The sequence below is a fragment of the Oratosquilla oratoria genome, unplaced genomic scaffold, assembly GCF_046742065.1.
Source record: "Oratosquilla oratoria isolate Oo_2021 unplaced genomic scaffold, ASM4674206v1 SCAFFOLD91, whole genome shotgun sequence".
Taxonomy (NCBI): Eukaryota; Metazoa; Arthropoda; class Malacostraca; order Stomatopoda; family Squillidae; genus Oratosquilla; species Oratosquilla oratoria.
This window is the reverse complement of record NW_027467755.1, coordinates 360,219-384,161: the sequence shown is the minus strand read 5'-3', so window position 1 is coordinate 384,161 and position 23,943 is coordinate 360,219.

The window sequence follows — 23,943 nt, the reverse complement described above, 5'->3', positions numbered from 1 at the left end:
AACACCAATAATGAGAAGATATTTAGAAGATACTATTAATGATAACTTATATGGCAAATGATGACAAGTTTAGAATATACTAATAAAAAGTTAAGAAACTACTATTAATGATAACTTCAAGGTGTACTAATACTGTCAAGATTTTAATATACTAATAATCACAAGTTTGAAAGGTACAGTAAAAATGAATTAATGTGTACTAATGTTGAAAAGTTTAGAATATATGAAAATGGCATGTTTAGAAGAAAACTTTAGAAGATAAGTTTAGAACATACTGATAAAGACAAGTTTAATATAATAATAATGACGATTTTAGAAGGTGCTAATATGTGCTAATGTGGTAATAATGACAAGTTTAGAATACACTAAAAATAGCATTTGTGTAATATACAAGTAAAGTAAGTTTTTGTAATATACAAGTTCAGAAGGTACCTTAATGACAACTTTTAGAAGGTACTATTAATGATAACTTTAATGTGAAATGATGATGAAAAGTTTAGAATATGACAAGTTTACATGTTAATGAAAAATTTAATTTATGATAAAAATGGAAAGTCTAGAAAAAAAGTATAGTGTTTAGCAGGTCCTATTGGTAAAATCTCTAGTGTGTACTAATAATTACTTTAATGAATACTAATAATGAAAAAATACAAGTTTAGAATTTACTTTTAATGATAACTTTAATATGCACTAATAGTAACAAGTTTAGAATATACTAATAATGAATATTGTCGATAGTACTATTAATGATATATATAGATATAAATGATATTTGTAATAACTTTAACATGTTTTGATAATGACAATTTTAGAAGGTTCTATTAAATAGCTTTGATATGTACAAATAATGAATAATTTAGAATATGACAGCTAAAAGCATACAAATAATGAGAAGTTTAGAAGGTATTCATTATAAAATTGTCTTTTAGTGCACATTAATAGGATCTAAAATTCTAAAATTGTCTTTTAGTGCACATTAAAGTTATCATTAACAGGATCTTCTAAATTTGCCATTGTTACAATATTTGTCTTTCTTAATATGCGAAACTTGTCATTATATACATGTCGTTATTAGTATATTCTAAACTTGTCATTATAGGGATAAAATATACTAATAATGATGAATTTAGAAAACTTATCATGATTAGTATATTCCATACCTTTCATTATTAATACATAGTAAATGTGTCATTATTAGTATATTATAACTTCATATCATTACACATTAAAATTATCATAAATATTATCTTCATTATAGGTACACATTAAGGTTGCCTTCTAAACTTATCCTTATTAGTATGATCTATACTTTGTTGTATATTCTAAACTAATATGACTTTAACAGGGATGATGCAAACAAAGTCATCATAGTAATTAAAAGAATACAAAAAAAGATATGTTTAGTATTTGCTAATAATGATGTTTCGAATTTATGAATAGTGACAACTTTAGAAAGTACTATTAATGATAACTAATGTGTACTAATAATGAGGGTTTAGAACATATTTTATGGGTACTAATAATGACAAGTGTAGAATATCCCAATAATGACAAATCTAGAATATGCTGATAATATCAAGATTAGAATACACTAATAATATCAAATTTAGAAGGTATTATTAATAATAAATTTAGTATAACGAGCATAGAATATACTAAGAATGACAAATTTAGAATAATGACATGTTTAGAGTATACTAATGATATCCTAAGATATTTAAGATAACTTTGATGTTTAGAATATATTGATAATGACAAATTACTAAATTGACAACTTTAGAAGGTTCTATATATGATAACTATAATTTGTACTAATAATGACAAGTTTACAAATTACTAAAATTACAACTTTAGAAGGTTCTATATATGATAATAATTTGTACTAATAATGACAAGTTTAGAACAGATTAATAAAGACAAATTTAGAATGTACTATAAATGAAAACTTTAATGTCTTCTTATAATTAATGTTTGGAATATATTAATAATGACAAGTGATAACATTAATATGTACAAGTTTACAATATTGTAATAATGACAAGTTTAGAAGGTTATATTTATGAGAACGTTATGTGTGTAATGACATGTGTTAATGTGTAATGACACATTTAAATTATATTAATAATGCAAAGTTTAGTAAATACAAATAATAGCAAAATTAGAAGTTGCTATTAATGATAACTATAATACGTACTAATAATGCTTAGTTTTGAAAAAAAACAACTAACAATATCATATTTAGAAGCCACTAGTAAGAGTAACTAACAAGAGTATCTAACAAGTTTAGAATAAACTAATAATGACAAGTTTTAGATAATTATAAACTTTGGAATATATTAGTATTGCCAAGTTTAGAATATACTAATAATGATAAGCTTACAAGGTCCTAATAATAATAACTTTAATATGTATTAATAATGACAAGTTCAGAATACTAAAGAAAATATGTTTAGTATTGTTGCGAATATAAGAACAATGACACCTTAAGAAAGTTTAATGTTTACCAATAATGAAGGTTTAGAACATACAAATATTGACAAACTTTAATGTGTATTAATAATGACAACTGTCAGGTTTAGAATAAAATTTTAGAATAATGATGAACTTAAGAATATACTAGTATTGCCAAGTTTAATGCTGCCAACTTTAATGTGCACTAATAATGACAAGTTTTGAATACCAAAGAAGATTTGTTAAAGTATGTTTCGGATATAAGAACAATGGCACATAATAATGAGGGTTTAGAACGTAAAATAATGACAAGTGTAGAATATACTAATTATGACAAATTTAGATTATGCTAATAATATCAGGTTTAGAATATACATGTAATGGCAAGTTTAGAATACACTAATAATAACGAAGTTAGAAGGTATTATTGATGATAAATTTAGTTTGTCATATACTAAGAATGACAAATTTAGAATAATGACTAATGATAAGGTTAGGCGATAATATTCATGATAACTTCACTGTGTACAAGTTTAGAACATATTAATCCAGACAAGTTTAAAGATTACTAATAATAACAAATTTAAAACACACTAATGATGAGAAGTAAAATGTACTATCAGTGAAAACTTTCATGCCTATTAATGATTAATATTTGGGATATACTAATAATGAGACGGTACTATTGATAATAATTTAATGTGTCTTAATAACGACAAGCTTAGAATATATGAATATTAACATCACTAAAAAATATTAATGTGCACTAATAATGAAATTTATAATATATTATCAATGATAACCTTAACGTGTACTAAACAAATCTTAGTATATTCTAAATTATTAAATATTTGTACATATCAAAGCTATCTAAGCTTTGATATGTACAAATATTTAATAATTTAGAATATACTAATAATTACAGCAAAAACATACAAATAATAAGAAGTTTAGAAGATATTCATTATAAATTTAATTTGTACTAATAATGACAACTATAGAAAATCCAAATAAGAACAAATTTATAATATTCTAATTATGACAAATGTACTAGTAATAACAAGTTTAGAATATGCTAATAATGACAAGTTTAGAAGGTACTATTGCATGATAACTTTAATGTGCACTAATAATGACAAATTTACAATATGCTAATAATGTCAAGTTTAGAAGGTATTATTATTAATAGCTTTGTGTACAAATTATGACGTTTATATTATACTAGTTTATGACAACTTTTATGTGCACTAATAATGGAAAGACTAGAATATAACAATAATGGCTTTTATATGTACTAATCATGAAAATTTTTAGATATACTAATAATGGCAAGTTTGTAATAAAGTTTGGAATATACTATAACATGTTTCTAAGGTTCGTTTAAAATGTACTATTAATGATAACTTTAATGTGTACTAATATTCAAATATACTATTAATGATAACATTAGTAATGAAAAGTTATATTATCCTAATAGTACATATAATGACAAGTTAAGAATATACTATTATTATTATATTCTAAACTTTAAACTTGTCATCTAAACTTGTCAAGCTTAGAAACTATTGATGATATTCTTTACGAAATAGTTAAAAATTCTATTAAACAAATATTAACTATTAATTGTTGTATACTAATATTGACAAGTTTAGAAGGCTCAATTAAATAAAATTGTGTACTAATAATGACAACATGAAAATGCTCTAATAATTAAATGTTTACAAGGTAATGTTATTGATATACTGAGAATGAAAAGTCTAAATTATCCTAATAATAAAAATAATCATTATAATGTGTATCAATAGGGACAAATTTATAATATTCTAATTATGACAAGTTTAGAAGGTTTTACTAATGATAACTTTAACGTGTACTAGTAATAACAAGTTTAGAATACACTAATAATGACAATTTTAGAAGGTGCATGATAACTTTAATGACAAATTTAGAATATGCTAGTAATGACAATTTTGTAATATAAAAATAATGTCAAGTTTAGAAGGTATTATTAATAATAGCTTTAATGTGACAAGTTCACAATATACTTATAATATTAATGATAGCTTTTATGTGTACAAATAATGGAAAGACAGAATATTTGTAATTATCAGTGTATTCTAAACTTGCCATTATTAGTATATTCCAAATTTTTCATTATTAGTATATTCTACACATCATTATTGTATGTTCTAAACACTAATTATTAGTACAACCAATATTTTCTAAAGTTGTCATTGTTCTTATATTCGAAACATATCAGTATCAGTAAATACTAAACATATCTTCTTTGGTATTCTAAACTTGTCATTATTAGTACATATTAAAGTTATCATTATTAGGACATTGTAAGCTTTTCATTCTTAGTATGTTCTAAACTTGGCAATACTAATATATTCCAAAGTTTATAATTATTTAAAACTTATCATTATTAGTATGTTCTAAAATTGTGAGTATGAGCACATGTTAAAGTTATTATTATTATTGGCTTCTTAATATGACATTGTTAGTTTATAACTAATCATTATTAGTACGCATTATAGTTAGCATTAATAGCAACTTCTAATTATGCTATTAATAATATCTACTAAACTTTGCATTATTAATATAATTCAAACATGTCATTAATGCTACACATTCACATAACCTAAACCTCAGATTGTTATATGTACTAATAGTCACATGTTAAAACATGTGACTATTAGTACTTGTCATTACATGTATATTCTAAACCTGACATTATTAGCATATTCTAAATTTGTCATTATTGGTATATTCAACACTTGTCATTATTAGTACCCATTAAAGCTTTTCTCTATTAGTACACATTAGTTATCACTAACAATAGTTTCTTAATTTGCCATTTTCGTAAATTCGAAAAATCATTACATAAACATATCTTCTTCGGTATTCTATACATTGAAGTTATCATTACCACTATTAGTATATTCTAAACTTGGTAATAAGAATATATTCCGATTTGGTCATTATCCTAAACTTGTCATTATTAGTATTTTCTAAACTTTTGAGTATTAGTGCATATTAAAGTTATCATTAGTGTCTAAACATGTCATTGTTAGTATATTCAAAACTTCTACTATGCTATTATTAGTATTTGCTAAACCTTGCATTATAATATATTTCAAACGTGTCATTATTACAACACATTAACGTTATTATTAATGTAACCTTCGAAACATGCCATTATCAAAATATTGTAAACCTGTGAATATTAGTACACATTAAAGTTATAATCAATAGTGCCTTTGAAATTGTCATTATTGGTACACACTATAGTTACCTTCTAATATTTGTAATAATCAGTGTCCTCTACAATTGCCATTATTAGTGCATACAATACCTTCTAAACTTGTCCTTATTAGTATATTCTAAACATGTGATTATGAGTGCATATTAGAGTTATCATTAATAGTACTGATTATCTAAGCTTGGTACACTTTAAAGTTATAATTAATATAATATTCTGAAATTTCATTATTAGTATATTCTAAACTTGTTATTAATAGTACACATTAAAGTTATCATTAATAGTATCTTTAATCTGACCATTATTAGTAGGTTTTATAATTATCATTATTATTATTAGTTATCTTTAACAGTATCTTGTAAACTTGTCATTATTAGTATGTTCTATACTTGTCATTATATGTATATTCTTAACGTATCATAATCACTATACATTAAACTTACAATTAATACTACTTTTTAAACTTGTCATTATTAGTATATTATAAACTTACCCATAATAGTATATTCTCAACTTTCATAATTAGTACACATTAATGTTATCATTAATAGTAACTTCCAAACCTTGTAAATTCTAAAGTTGTCACTCTTAGTACATATTTAAGTTATTATCAAAAGAATCTTCTGACCTTGTCCTTATTGGTATATCCTAAACTTGTCATTACTCGTTGAAATGATCATTAATACCATAATCTTAATTTGTCATTATTAGTACACATTAAAGTTTTTATTAGTGGTACCTAAAAAGTGTCATTAATCGTATATTCTAAACTTGTCATTACTAGAACATATTAAAGTTATCATTGATAATTCCTTGTCAACTTGTCATTATTAGAATAATTCAAACATTAATTAGTAATCATTATTAGTGTATTCTAATCCTGTTATTGTTAGTCATTATTCAAAAACTAAACTTTTCATTATTAGAACACATTAAAGTTTCAGTTAATTGTACCTTTTAAATATGACATTATGACACATTAAACTTGTAATTCTTAGTATATTCTAAAGTTTCTTTAATAGTACATGTTAAAGATATTGCTAAGAGAATCAATATACATTAAAGTTATTATTACTATTATATTCTAATCTTGACATTATTACAACACAATAAAGTTATTTAAAGTGTTATTACCACATTCTAAATTTGTCATTATTTGTGCAAATAAAATGTATAATTAATCGCACACTTCTTATTATTAGTATATTCCAAATTTGTTATTATTAGTAAACATTGAAGTTAAATATAAATATTGCCTTTAGAAGGTAATATTTATGATAACTTCAATGTTTACTAATAACTTGTCATCATTAGTATATCTTAAACATGTCATTATTAGTACATTCTAATAATTCTTAGTATATTCTAAACTCGTCATTATTAGTTATTTTATAGCATTATTAGAATGTTCTAAACTTGTCATTATAAGTACACATCAAAGATATCATTAATAGTACCTTTTAAACTTGTCATCATTAGAATGTTTGATACTTTTCACATGTTATATTCTAAACTTGCCATCGTTAGTATGTTCTAAACTTGTCATTAATACTTCATATTAAATTGATCATTAATAGGACGTTCTAAACTTATCATTATTAGTATATTCTAAACTTGGCAATATTAGTATATGTTAAAGTTGTCATTAAACCTTGTCATTATTATCATCGTTTAAACTAGTATATTCTAAACATCCTGAATATGACATTATTAGTATGTTCTAAACTTATTATTAGTAAAAATTAAAGTCATTAATAGTACCTTCGAAACTTATCATTAACAGTACCCTTTAAATGTACTGTATATTCTAAACTCGTCATTATTAGTTATCATTAGTAGTATCTTCTAAACCTGTCATTATCGGAATATTCAAAACTTGTCATTATTAGTACCAATCAAAGATATCATTAATAGTACCTTTTAAACTTGTGATCATTAGAATGTTTTATACTTTTCATTATTAGTACACATTAAAGTTTTTATTAGTGGTATCATTAATAATACTTTCCAAATTTCTCATTATACGTATATTCTAAATATGTCTACATTGGAATATTCTAAACATGTCATTATTAGTATGTTCTAAACTTGTCATTGATAGTTCATATTAACTTATCATTATCAGTATATTCTAAAATTGGCAATATTAGTTTATGAGTTGTCATTATCATTAAAGTTTAAATTAGTATATTCTAAAAATGTCGTTATTAATATATTCAAAACTCGTCATTATTAGTAAACTTATCATTAATAGTATCTTCTAATATTTTCATTATCACTATATTCCCAGTTTGACATTATTAGTACACATTAAATCTAGCATTAATAGTACCTACTAATCTTGTTTTATTAGTATTTTCTAAACCTGGCATTATTAATGTGTTCTAAACTTTTTATTAGTGAAAATTGAAGTCATAATAGTACCTTCTACACTAATCATTAACAGTACCCTTTTAACTTGAAATTATTAGTATATTCTAAACTTGTCAATATTATTACACATTAAAGTCATTATCGTTAAAAACTTGTCACTACTAAAATATATTCTAAACTTGTTTTTATTAGTACACATTAAAGTTATCATTAATAGTTCCTTTTCAACCTGTCGTTATAAGTATATTCTATATTTGTCATTATTAGTACACATTAAAGATAGTAATTGTATTTTCACACTCTTCATTATTCTAAAATTCTCATTATTAGTACACATTAATGTTATCCTTAAAAATACCTTCTAATCTTGTTTTTATTGTTATATTCTAAAGTTGCCAGTATGAGTATATTCTATTTTTTCATTATTACTACTTATAGTACCTTCTAAATTTTCTTTGTATATTATTAGTTCATATTAACGTTATCATTATTAGTACCTTCTAAACTTATTATTATTAGTATATTTTAAATTCTAAACTTGTCATTATTAGTACATATTATAGTTAGAACTTATAATAACATCTCAACTTGTTATTATTAGTATATTCTAAACTTAACAGTACCTTCTAAACTTCTTATTATTACACATTAAATATATCGTTTAATAGGATTTTTTAAACATATCATTATATGTATGTATTATTAATACATACATATAATGATATGTTTAAAAGATCCTATTAAACGATATATTTAATGTGTAATAATAAGAAGTTTAGAAGGTACTGTTAAGTTTAGAATATACTAATAATAACAAGTTGAGATGTTACTATAAGTTCTAACTATAATATGTACTAATAATGACAAGTTTAGAATTTAGAATATACTAATAATAATAAGTACCTTTAACTATTAATGATAACTTCAATGTGTACTATTAAGGACAAGTATAGAATATAATAAAGATATTTTAGAATATTCTATTAATGATAACTTTAAAGTGTATCAACTCTAATATGTACTTATAATCACATGTTTAGAATATACTAATAAGGACAAGTTTAGAAGGTACTGTTAATGATAACTTTAGTATGCACTAATAATGGCAATTGTAGAGGATACTGATAATAACAAATATTAGAAAATATTATGAAAGTTGAGAATATACTATTATGGGTAAGTTTATAAAATACTAATGGTAAGTTTTATGTATAGTAATAATGATACGTTAAGAACTTATAATGACAAGTTTAGAACATACTAATAAAGACAAGTTTACAATATACTGTTAATTAATATGTACTAATAATGGTAATTGTAGAGGATACTGATATTTACAAATATTAGAAGGTAATATCAATGCTAAATATAATGTGTACTAATAATGACAAAGTTAGAATATACGAATAATGACAACTTTAGAAGGTGCTACAAATCATGTGTATTAATACTAACAAGTTTAGAATATAATGATAATGACAAGTTTAGAATACACTAATATTGCCATGTTTAGAATATATCTAAGAAGCACTAAGAATGGAAAGTTTAGAACATTCCAATGAAGACATGTTTAGAATATTCTAATGGTTAGATTATACGAATAGAAAGTGCTATAAGTTATAACCTTAATTTGTACTAATAATGATAATTATAGAACATACTAATAATGATCAGATTAAAGATATTATTAATGATAACTTTAATGTGTACTATTAATGACAAGTTTAGAATATAGAAGTAATGACAAGTATAGAATGGTAATTTTAATGTGTTCTAATGTGTTCAAATAAAAAAGTTAGGAATCTGCTTTTAATGATAGTTTTAACATGTACTAATAAAAAAAGTTTAAAAGGTATTTTTTATAAGGCAAGTTTACAATATACTAATGATGTCAAGTTAAGAAGGTAATATTGATAATAACGTTAATGTGTACTAATAATGACAAATTTAGAATATACTAAAAAATTATGCTTAGATACTACTATTAATGTGTACTATTAATACCAGAATATACAGGTAATGACAAGTTTAGAAGATACTACTAATGATAACTTTAATATGTATCAATAACGACAGGTTTAATATACTAATAAAGAAAAGTTTAGAATACACTAATACTGACAAGTTTGGAAGGTGTTATAATTGATAAGTTTAATGTGTACTAATAATGACAAGTTTATAATGTACTAACAATGACAAATTAAGAAGGTGCTATTAACTATAACTTTAATGAGTCCTAATAATGACAAAATTAGAATATACTAATAATGACCTATATGGAAGATAGAACTGTTAAAGGTAACTTTAATGTTTAGAAATATGGACAAGTGTAGAATATACTAATAACGATATGTTTGGAAGGTTGATACTTTATTTATACTAATAATGACAAGTTTAGCATAAGGTACTATTAATAATAACTTTAATGTGTATTAATAAAGACAACTTTAAGGTGTACTAATCCAATAATGACAAGTTTAGAATATAATAATAATGAGTTTAGAATAATAATAAGTTTAGAATATTGAAAGTTTAGAATATCCGAACAATGACATTACACATTAGACTTAAGCTTGTCATTATTTGTATGTTCTAAACTTGCCATTATTAGTACACATTAAATTAATCATCAACGATACTTTTTTATAAACTTGTCGTTAGTAGTACGTTCTATACTAATAGTACGCTCTTAATTTGTCATTAACCGTATATTTCAAACTTGTCATGATCAGAACATTAAAGTTATCATTGATAACCTTTTCAATTCATATTCTAAACTTGTCAGTCTAAAATCATCATTATAAGTATACATTAAAGATATCATTAATAGTATCTTCTAAACCTGTTATTATTGGAGTATTGTAGACTTGTCATTATTAGCATATTCTAAACTTATCATTATTAGTACACATTATATATATCATTATTAGTATCTATAAACTTGTCATTATTATTTATCATTTATAGTACTTTCTAAACTTCTCATAATTGGTATATTCTAAACAGGTCAATATTAGTACATTCTAAACATATCTTCATTGGTATTCTCTAGACTTATCATTATTAGTATATTCTAAACACGTCACATTAAATTCATCATTAATAGGACGTTCTAAACTTATCATTACGAGTACATTTTTAACTTTGCAAAATATGTACATTCTAAAGTTCTCTTTGTCATTATTAGCATATTCATAAACATTAAAATTTACAATTAATAGCATCTTCTAAAGTTGTCATTATTAGTGTATTTCAAACTTGTCATTATAATTTATTATTATTACTACAAATAGCACCTTATAAACTTTCTTTATATGTATATTTTAAAGTTGTCATTAATAGACCCTTCTAAACTTAACATTATAACTATATTCTAAATTTTAAAGTTATCATTAATTAGTACACATTATAGTTAACAGTTATAGTAACTTCTCAACTTGTTATTATCGTTATATTCTAAACTTGTCTTAATTAGTATATTATAAACTTTCATTATTAGTACACATTAAAGTTTTCATTAACAGTGCCTTCTAAACTTCTCATTATTACATATCATTACACATTTAGGTTTTAAACATGTCAATATTAGATTATTCTGTATTAGTACATTCTAAAGTTATCACTAATAGTACTTGTCACTATTAGTATAACTTGTCATTATTAGTATATTCAAAACTTGTCATTTTTACTATCATTAATAGTGTCTTTTAAAACTGTCATTTTTAGTATATTCTAAGCATCTCATTAAAATTGTCATTAATGGTACCTACCCGGCCTTTATATGTATATTCTAAACTTATTATTAGTATACTCTAAATATATAATTATTAAATCACTTTAAGGTTACTATTACTAGTACACATTAAAGTTATCATTAAAAGTACATTCTAAAATTGTCATTATTAACTTATTCTAAACTTCTCATTATCAGTTATTATTATTAGATTTCAAATTTATATTTATTAGTACACATTAAATTTATTATAAATAATATCTTCCAAACTTTTCATTATTAGTGCATTATGAAATTGTCAATAATACTACCTTCTAAGCGTGTCATTATGCACAGTTAATGATAACCTTTATGTGTACTAATAAGAAAGACTAGAATATAACAACAATGACTTTGATTTGCACTACTAATAATAAAGAAATATATATTAATAATGGCAAGTTTGTAATATACTAATAATGACTAGTTTAAAAGAAATATTAATAATGAATTGAAGTTTGGCAAGTTTAAAAGGTATTATTAATAATAACTTTAATGTGTAATAATAATCAGAAGTTTACAATATACTAATAAAAAGAGGTACTAATAATGGAAAGACTAGAATATACCAATAATTACAAGCTTAAAGGGTACTGTTCAAGAATGTTTAGAATGCACTCTAATAAATTCAATAAAAAAATTAGAATATGGTAACGATAACAAGTTTAGAAGGTACTATTAAGATCTCTAATAGTGACAAGTTTAGAATAAAGGTTTAGAAGGTACTATCATTAACAAGCTAGATTGTACTTATAATGAAAAGTTTTGAAAATATTATCAATGATAATGTTAATGTTATACTAATACAAACAAATACAAAAACTACAAAATACAAAAACACAAAAAATATAAAGAATACATACAGAAAATACAAAACAAATACAAATACAAATTTATAAGCTATTAATAATAACTTTAATGTGTTCTAAAAATGAAAAGTTTAGAATATACCAATAATAAAATTAGAATAAACTAATAATGACAATTTTAGAAAGTATTTTTAACGATAATTAATATGTACTAGTAATATACTATTGATAACTTTAAAGTGAACTAATAATGACATATTTAGAGTATACTAGTATTAAGTCTAGGATATACAAATAAAGGCCGGGTAGGTACTATTAATGATAACTTTAATATGTACCAATAATGAGATGTTTAGAATATACTAAAAATGACAATTTTATAAGGAACTATTAATGATAACCTTTAAGTTTAGTAACAATGACAAGTTTGGAATATACTAATAATGACAAGTTTAGAAAGGTATTTAGAGTGTACTAATACCGAAAAGTTTATAATATACAAATGATAAAAAGTTTAGAATAAAAGATAATAAGTTTAGAAGAAACTGATATTCACATGTTTGAAATATAGCAATAATGATATGCTTAAAAGATCCTATTGAATGATATATTTAATGTGTACTAATAATGGCACGTAATAATAAGAAGTTTAGAAGGTACTGTTAAGTTTAGAATATACTAATAATAACAACTACTAATGTTACTATAATTGCTAACTATGATATGTACTAATAATGACAAGTTTAGAATTTAGAATATACTAATAATGATAACGTTAATATGAACTAATAATATACAAAGAAAATTTAGAAAGTACTATAAGTAGTAATAATGAAAAAAATAGAATATACTCATACTGACAACTTTAGAATATAACAATAAAAACAAGATTAGAAGGTATTTTTAAAGATAACATTAATGTGTACTAATAATAAGATTTTTAGAATATACTAATAATGATGAGTATGAAAATACAATTAGTATATTAAATGTGTACTAATAATGACAAATATAGAATATACGTATAACGACAGGTTGAAAAGGAACTATTGATGATAACTTTAATGTGTACTAATAAAACAAGTTTAGAATATATTTCAGTAGTGACAAGTTTTCAATTATAATGATAACTTTAATGTGTAATAATATTGACAAGTTTAGAATATACATAATTACAAGTTGAAGGGTACTCTTAATGATTAGTGTAGAAGGTACTATTATGACTTTAATTTTTTCTAATAATAAGTTCAAACACTAATAATGCCAGGTTTAGAAAATACTATTAATGATAGATTTAATGTGTACTAATAATGTCAAACTGGGAATATAGTAATAATGAAAAGATTAGAAGATACTATTAATGATAAGTTTACTAATAATGACGAGTTTTGAATATACTAATAACGACATCTTTAGAATATACTAGTTTAAACTATAATAATAATGACAACTCATAATTTAATATTGCCAGGTTTAGAATATACAAATAATGATAAGTTAATATGAACTATTAATGACAAGTTTAGAACATACAATGACAAGTTTAGAATATTCCAATGTAGACATATTTAGAATATACGCATAATGAGAAATTTGGAAAATATTATTAATGATAACTTTAATGTGTACTAATAATAAAAAGTATAGAATATTCTAATGATGACAAGTTTAAAATGTACTATTAATGATATCTTTGATGGGTACTGATAATGACAAGTTTAAAATATTCCGATAATGACATGTTTAGAAGATACTATTAATGATAACTAATAATGACGAGTTTAGAATATACTAATAATTAAACATTTAAAGGGTACTGTTAATGATAAGTTTCTTTAATTTTTACTAATGATAAGTTTAGAACATACTAATAATGTCAAGTTACTTTAATTTTCACTAATGATAAGTTTAGAACATACTAATAATGTCAAGTTTAGAATGTTTAGAATATACTAGTTGAAACGATAATAACAATGACAAGGTTTAATGACAACTAATATTGCCAAGTTTAGAATATACTAATAAGGACAAGTTTAGAACGTCCTAATAATGATAAATTTAATATGAAGTATTAATGACAAGTTTAAAACATACTAATGATGACAAGTCTAGAATATACCAATGAAGACATGTGCATGTTTAGAAAATACTGAAGTTTAGAAAGTACTATTAAATATAACTTTAATGTGCACTAATAATGAAAAGTATAAAACATTCTAATGATGACAAGTTTAAAGGATACTATTGATATCTTTGATGTGTACTTATAATGACAAGTTTAGAAAATTCTAATAATGACATGTTTAGAATATACTAATGATGACAAGTTTAGAAGGTAATATTTATGATAAATTCAAAGTTTACTAATAATAAAAAATTTAGAATATACTAATAATAAGAAGTGTGCGATTAATTATACATTTTATTTGCACAAAAATGACAAATTTAGAATGTGGTAATAATCGGTATTTTAATAACTTTTTTTTGTTGTAATAATGTCAAGATTAGAATATATAGCAATAATAACTTTAATGTATATTGATTTTTTTTAGCAATATCTTTAACATGTACTATTAAAGAAACAAATTACAAATTTAATGTGTCATAATGTCATATTTAAAAGGTACAATTAACTGAAACTTTAATGTGTACTAATAATGAAAAGTTTAGTTTTTGAATAATGACTAACTATAACAGGTTTAGAATACACTAATAATTATTACTAATTAATGTTTGAATTATTCTAATAATGACAAGTTAACAAGGAATTATCAATAAAAACTTTAATATGTTCTAGTAATGACAAGTTTAGAATATACGATTAATGACACTTTAATGTGTACTAATAATGACAAATTAAGATTATGGTATTAATGATAATTTCAACGAGTGCTTTTAATGACAAGTTTAGGATATACCAAAAAGGACAATTTCAGAAGATTCTTTTGATAACTTATATATGTACTAAGAGTGACAACTTTAGAATATACAAGCCTATACAAGTTTGGAAGCTACTATGAATGATAACATTAATGTGTACTAATTATGAAAGTTGAGAATATAATATTATGGGTAAGCTTATAATATACTAATAATGACAAGTTTAGAAAGTAGTATTAATGGAAGTTTATTGTATAGTGATAATGATACGTTAAGAATATACTTATAATGGCAAGCACATACTAATAATGACAAGTTTACAAGATACTGTGAATGATAACTAATAATAATAATGATAATTATAGAACCTACTAATAATTATCAGATTAAAGATACTATTAATGATAACTTTAATGTGTACTATTAATGACAAGTTTAGAATATACTAATAATGAGATTTTAGAATATTCTATTAATGATAACTTTAACCAATAGTACCAATAGTTACAAGCTTAGATAATCAGTACTATTAAGGATAACTCTAATATGTACTCATAATCACATGTTTAGAATATAATAATAAGGACAAATTTAGAAGATACTGTTAATGATATCTTTAGTATTCACTAATAATGGAAATTGTAGAGGATATTGATAATTACAAATATCAGAAAATATTATGAAAATTGAGAATATACTATTATGGGTAAGTTTATAAAATACTAATAATGACAAGTTTAGAAACTATTATTAATGGTAAGTTTAATGTATGGTAATAATGATACGCTAAGAACTTATAATGACAAGTTTAGAACATACTAATAATGACAAGTTTACAAGATACTGTTAATGATAACTTTAATATGCACTAATAATGGCAATTGTAGAGGATACTGACAATTACAAATATTAGAGGGTAATATCAATGATAACTATAATGTGTACTAATAATGAAAAAGTTAGAATATACGAATAATGACAAATTTGGAAGGTGCTACAAATCATGTGTATTAATACTAACAAGTTTAGAATATAATTATAATGACAAGTTTAGAATAATGGCAACTTTAGAATACACTAATATTGCCATGTTTAGAAGATATTTAATAAGCACTAAGAATGAAAAGTTTAGAACAAGCCAATGAAGACATGTATTCTAATGGTTAGATTATACAAATGGAAAGTTTATAAGTGATTACCTTAATTTGTAGTAATAATGATAATTATAGAACATACTAATAATGATCAGATTAAAGATACTATTAATGATAACTTTAATGTGTACTATTAATGATAAGTTTAGAATATACAAGTAATGACAAGTTTAGAATGGTAATTTTAATGTGTTCTAATAAAAAAAAAGTTAGGAAGATGCCTTTAATGATAGTTTTAATATGTACTAATAAAAAAAGTTTAAAAAGTATTTTTTATAAGGCAAGTTTACAATATACTAATGATGTAAAGTTGGTAATATTGATAATTACGTTAATGTGTACTAATAATGACAAATTTAGAATATACTAAAAATGATGTTTAGATAGTACTATTAATGTGTACTATTAATACCAAAGATATCATTAATAATATCTGTCACTGTCATTATTGGAGTATTCTAGACTTGTCATTATTAGTATATTCTAAAGTTACCATTATTAGTACACATTATATATATCATTAATAGCATCTTTAAACTTGTCATTATTATTTATCATTTATAGTACTTTCTAAACTTCTCATTATAGGTATATTCTAAACATGTCAATATTAGTATATTCTAAACATATCTTCATTGGTATACTCTAGACTTATCATTATTAGTATATCACATTAAATTAATCATTATTAGTATATCACATTAAATTTATCATTATTAGTATATCACATTAAATTAATAATTTATAGGAGGTTCTAAACTTATCATTACGAGTACATTTTTAACCTTGCAATATATGTACATTCTAAAGTTGTCTTTGTCATTATTAGCATCTTCATAAACATTAAAGTTTACAATTAATAGCATCTTGTAATGACATATTAAGTTGATCATTATTCTAATCTTCTTTTTATTAGTATATTCTAAACTTCTCATTATTATCATTAACACACGATTAGTAATATTAGTATATTAAAGTTTTTAACGTACTATAAATAATAACTTGTCACTGTTACCATATTCTAAACTATTATTATTAGTATGCTCTAAAATTAACAATAACTTCTAAACTTGTCATTATTAATACATTCTAAGCTTTCATTAGTGTATTCTAAACATGTCATTATTAGTACAAATTAATCATCATTAATAGTAGCTTCTAAACTTCTTTTTCAACTTCTCGTTATTGGTATATTTTATGTTTGTTAATATTAGCACACAATAGAGATATTATTAATTGTATATTCACATTCTTCGTTATTAGTATATTCTAAAGTTATCATTATTAGTACACATCCATGTTATCTTTAGATACCTTCTAATATTGTTTTTATTATTATTACAAATAGTACATTATAAACTTTGTTTATGTGTATATTTTAAAGTTGTCATTAATGGTACCTCCTAAACTTACCATTATAACTATATTTTAAAATTTAAAGTTATCATTGATAGTACCTTCTAAACTTGTCATTGTTAGTACACATTATTGACAGTTATAGTAACTTCTCAACTTGTTATTATTAGAATATTCTAAACTTGTCTTAATTAGTATATTATAAACTTTCATTATTTGTAGACATTAAAGTTTTCATTAACAGTGCCTTCTAAACTTCTCATTATTACGTGTCATTACACATTTAAGTTATCATTAATAGGATCTTTTAAACTTATCATTATTGCTATATTTTAAACATGTCAATATTAGATTATTCTAAACTTGTTTCAGTATTAGTACATTCTAAAGTTATCACTAATAGTACTTTCTAAACTTGTCATTATTAGTATATTCAAAACTTGTCATTTTTACTAAACTTTAGGGTTATCATTAATAGTTCCTTTTAAAACTGTCATTTTTAGTATATTCTAAGCATCTCATTAAAATTGTCATTAATGGTACCTACCCGGCCTTTATTTGTATATTCTAAACTTATTATTAATATACTCTAAATATATCATAATTAGTTCACATTAAAATGATCATTAAAAGTACATTCTAAAATTGTCATTATTAACTTATTCTAAACTTCTCATTATCAGTATATTCAAAACTTTTCATTTTGATAACACATTAAAGTTATTATTATTAGATTACAAATTTGTATTTATTAGTACACATTAACGTTATCATTAATAATATCTTCCAAACTTTTCATTATCAGTGCATTATGTAATTGTCAATAATACTACCTTCTAAGCTTCTCATTATTACTATATTCTAAACTTGTCACACACTAAAGTTATCATTAATAGTACCTTCTATACTTGTTATTATTACCATATTCTAAACTTTTTATTTTTAGTATTTTTATCATTAGTATTTTACTATTCGTATATATTGAATTTATAATTTATCTTCTAAACTTGTCTTTATTAGTATATTGTAAACTTGCTTATTATTAGAACAAATTAAAGTTATCTTGAACAGATTAGAATATACCAATAATTAAAAGTTTAATCTTTTTTAATTATTCCATTTTTAGTATACATACCTGTACCTTCTAACCCTCTCATTATTGGTATATTGTAAACTACTGATTATTAGTACACATTAAAGTTATATAATACTTTCTATACTTGTCAAAGTTAAATGCATTGTATGTACCCTTTAAACTTGTCATTATTAGGTTATTACAAACTTGCCACTTTTAGTATATATTTTTTTTAATGATTAGCACATATTAAGGTCATTATTGGTATATTCTGGTCTTTCCATTATTAGTACATATAAAAGTTATCATCAACTGTATCTTGCATTATACGTATATTGTAAGCTTGTCATTATTAGTACACATTAAAGCTATTAATAATACCTTCTAAACTTGACATCATTTGCATATTACAAACTATTCTAATGGAATGCTACCTTCTAAACTTGTCATTATTAGTATATTCTAAACTTGTTATTACTAGTACACATTAAAGTTATCTAAACTTTTCATTTTGATAACACATAAAAGTTATTATTATTAGATTCCAAATTTGTATTTATTAGTACACATCAACGTTATCATTAATAATAACTTCCAAACATTTCATTATTAGTGCATTATGAAATTGTCAATAATACTACCTTCTAAGCTTCTCATTATTACTATATTCTAAACTTGTCACACACTAAAGTTATCATTATTATTACCATATTCTAAACTTTTTATTATTAGTATTTTTATCATTAGTATTTTACTATTCGTATATATTGAATTTATCATTTATCTTCTAAACTTGTCTTTATCAGTATATCGTAAACTTTCTTATTATTAGAACAAATTAAAGTTATCTTGAACAGATTAGAATATACCAATAATTAAAAGTTTAATCTTTTTTAATTATTCCATTTTTAGTATACATACCTGTACCTTCTAACCCTCTCATTATTGGTATATTGTAAACTACTACACATTAAAGTTATATAATACTTTCTATACTTGTCAAAGTTAAATGCATTGTATGTACCCTTTAAACTTGTCATTATTAGGTTATTACAAACTTGCCATTTTTAGTATATATTTTTTTTTAATGATTAGCACATATTAAGGTCATTATTGGTATATTCTAGTCTTTCCATTATTAGTACATATAAAAGTTGTCATCAACTGTATCTTGCATTATACGTATATTGTAAGCTTGTCATTATTAGTACACATTAAAGCTATTAATAATACCTTCTAAACTTGACATCATTTGCATATTACAAACTATTCTAATGGAATGCTACCTTCTAAACTTGTCATTATTAGTATATTCTAAACTTGTTATTACTAGTACACATTAAAGTTATCATTAACAATACCTTCTAAACTTGTCATAATTAGAATATTATAAATTTGTCCTTATTGATATATTAACAATACCTTCTAAACTTGTCATAGTTAAATGCATTATTAATGTACCTTTTAAACTTGTCATTATTAGGATATTACAAACTAGCCATTTTTTAGTATATTTTATTTTTTCATGATTAGCACATGTTAAAAACATTATTGGCATATTCTAGTGTTACCATTATTAGTACGCATAAAGGTTGTCATCAAATGTATCTTGCATTATACGTATATTGTAAACTTGTCATTATCAGTACACATTAGAGCTATTAGTAATAATACCTTCTAAACTTGACATAATTTGTATATTACAAACGTGCCATTATTAACATATTCTAAATTTTCATTATTAGTGCACATCAAATTTATCATGCAATACTACACATTAAAGTTATCATTAACAATACCTTCTAAACTTGTCATAAATAGAATATTATAAATCTGTCCCTATTAGGATATTCTGTAGTTGTCATTATTAGTACAAATTAAATTTATAATGAATATCTTCTAAACTTCTAATTATTTGTATGTTTTTAGCTGTCATATTCTAAATCATTCAATATTTGTCCATATCAAAGCTATTTAATAGAACCTTCTAAAATTGTCATTATCAAAACATGTTAAATTTATTATAAATATAATTTTGTAAAATCTTAATTATTAGTACACATTATACTTTTCATTAATAGTACTATCGACAATATTCATTATTAGTATATTCTAAACTTCTCATATTAAAGTTATCATCAAGTTCCGATTGAGCATGTTATTCTTGGGTTGATAAAGACAAGTTTCGAACATACTAATTATAACAAGTTTTGATGTTTCTTTTGATAATAACTTTAATGTGTACCAATAGTCACTAGTTTAGAATATACTAATAATGTGTTTAGAATATACTAACGATAATAAGTTTAGAATATACTAATAAGTTTAGAATATACTAATAATAATAAGTTTATAATACACCAATATTACGACAATAACGACAGTTTCAGAATATACTAAAATAAGTTTACAAGGTACTGCTAAGGATAATTTTGATATTTACTAATAATGATATACTAATAATGACAAATTTACAAGGTGAATTTCAATGACAAGTTTAGAATATACTAATAATGACAAGTTTAGAAGGCACTATTAATGATAACTTTAATGTGGACTAATACTCACAAGTCTAGAATATTGTAATAATCGCAAGTTTAGAAGGTTAAAATGATAACGTTAATGTGTAGTAATGACATGCTTGGTATATATTAATAATGCAAAGGCTAGAAAATACTAACAATAGCAAAATTAGAAGTTGCAATTAATGATTACTGTAATGTGCACTAATAATGATAAGTTTTGAATATACTAACAATAGCATGTATACTAATACTCACAAGTTTAGAATATACAAATAATGACAAGTTTAGAAAAATGACAACTTTGGAGGATACTGATAGTGATAAGTTTAGTTCCTAATAATGATAACTTTAATGCGTACTAATAATGACAAGTTTAGAACATACCAAAGAAGATGTTTAGAATATACGAATAATGACAAGTTTAGAAAAGTGTTGTTGATGATAAATTTAATAATGGCAATGGCAAGTTTTGAACATACAAATAATGACAAGCTTATCTCAGAATGTGTATTAATAATGACAAGTGTAGAATATACTAATAATGTCATGTTTAGAATATACTAATAATGAAAAGATTAGTATATGCTAATGATTTAAGGTTTTTGATATACGCGTAATAGCAAGTTTAGAATACACTAATAATGACAAGTTTAGAAGGTACTATTAATTGTTTTTTAGTGTGTACTATAAATGACGAGCTTAGAAATTGTCAATAAGCTTCTCATTATTACTATATTCTATACTTGTTATTATTACCATACTTTTTATTATTAGTATTTTTATCATTAGTATCTTACTATTCGTATATATTGAATTTATCATTTATCTTCTAAACTTGTCTTTATTAGTATATTGTAAACTTGCTTATTATTAGTACAAATTAAAATCATTTTGACATAATTTTGAACTTTTAATTATTGGTATATTCTAATCTTTCCATTAATAATAAAAGTTTAGATCGTTCTAATGACAAGATTAGAATATACTAATAATGACAAGTTTAGAAGATACTAATAATGATAAGTTAAAAATATACTAATAATGACATTAGAATCTTCTAATAATAAGAAGTTTTGAAGATAGCATGATTGACAACTTTCATGTGTACTAATAATGCCAGGTTTAGCATATATTAATAATGACAAGTTTAGAATATACTAATAATCCCAACTTTAGTAGGACAAATTTAGAATGAACTAATAATGAAAATTTTAGAACATACTTATAATAAGATTAGAACACTTATAATTTTTTTTAAATTTACTAATAATGACAATTTAGAATATGTTATACTGATAATGACAGATGTAGAAGGTACTATCAATGATATCTTGAATATTTACTAATAAAGAAAATTTTACGATATACTTGTAATGACAAGTTTAGAATGTACTAATAAGGATAACTTTAATGTGTGGTAATGATAAGTTAATATGTACTAATAATAAAAAGTATAATAAGTTTAGAATATACTAATAATGACAAGTGATAAATATTCTAAAAAAAAAAAGTATTCAAGTAAACTAATATTGACTTGTTTAGAATATACTTATAATGAGAACTTTATAACAATGAAATATGATAATGAAAGTTTAATGTTTACCAATAATGACAAGATTAGAATATACTAATAATGACAAGTTTAGCAGGTGATTTAGGATACACTAAAAATGACAAGTTTAAAATATACTTATAATGACAAGTTTAGATTATACTAATAAATACAACTTTAGAATACACTAATAAAGACAACTTTCATTCATACTGTTATTAGCACGTTTAGAATATACTAATAATTAGGAGAAATTTAGAAGGTACTATTAATGGTGACTTTAATGTGTACTAATAATGACAGGTTTAGAATATACTAACAATAACAAGTACTAATAATGACAAGTTTAGAAGGTACTGTTGATACTAACTTTAAAGTGTACTACTAATGAAAAGTGTAGAATATACTAATGATGAGAAGTTTAGAATATACTAATAATGACACGTTTAAAATATAATAATAATGGTACTATTAATAATAAATTCAATGTATACTAATAATCATAAGTTTAGAATATACAAATAATTACAAATTTGGAATATACTATGACAATATTACAATGTACTTATAATGAAAAGTTTAGAATATAAATAATGAAATGGGTACTATTAACGAAAACTTTAATGTGTACTAATAATAACAAGTTTAGAATACACTAATAATGACACGATAATGTTAAGTTGGGAATATACTAACAATGAGAGGTAACTTGTCACTATTAGTACATTCTA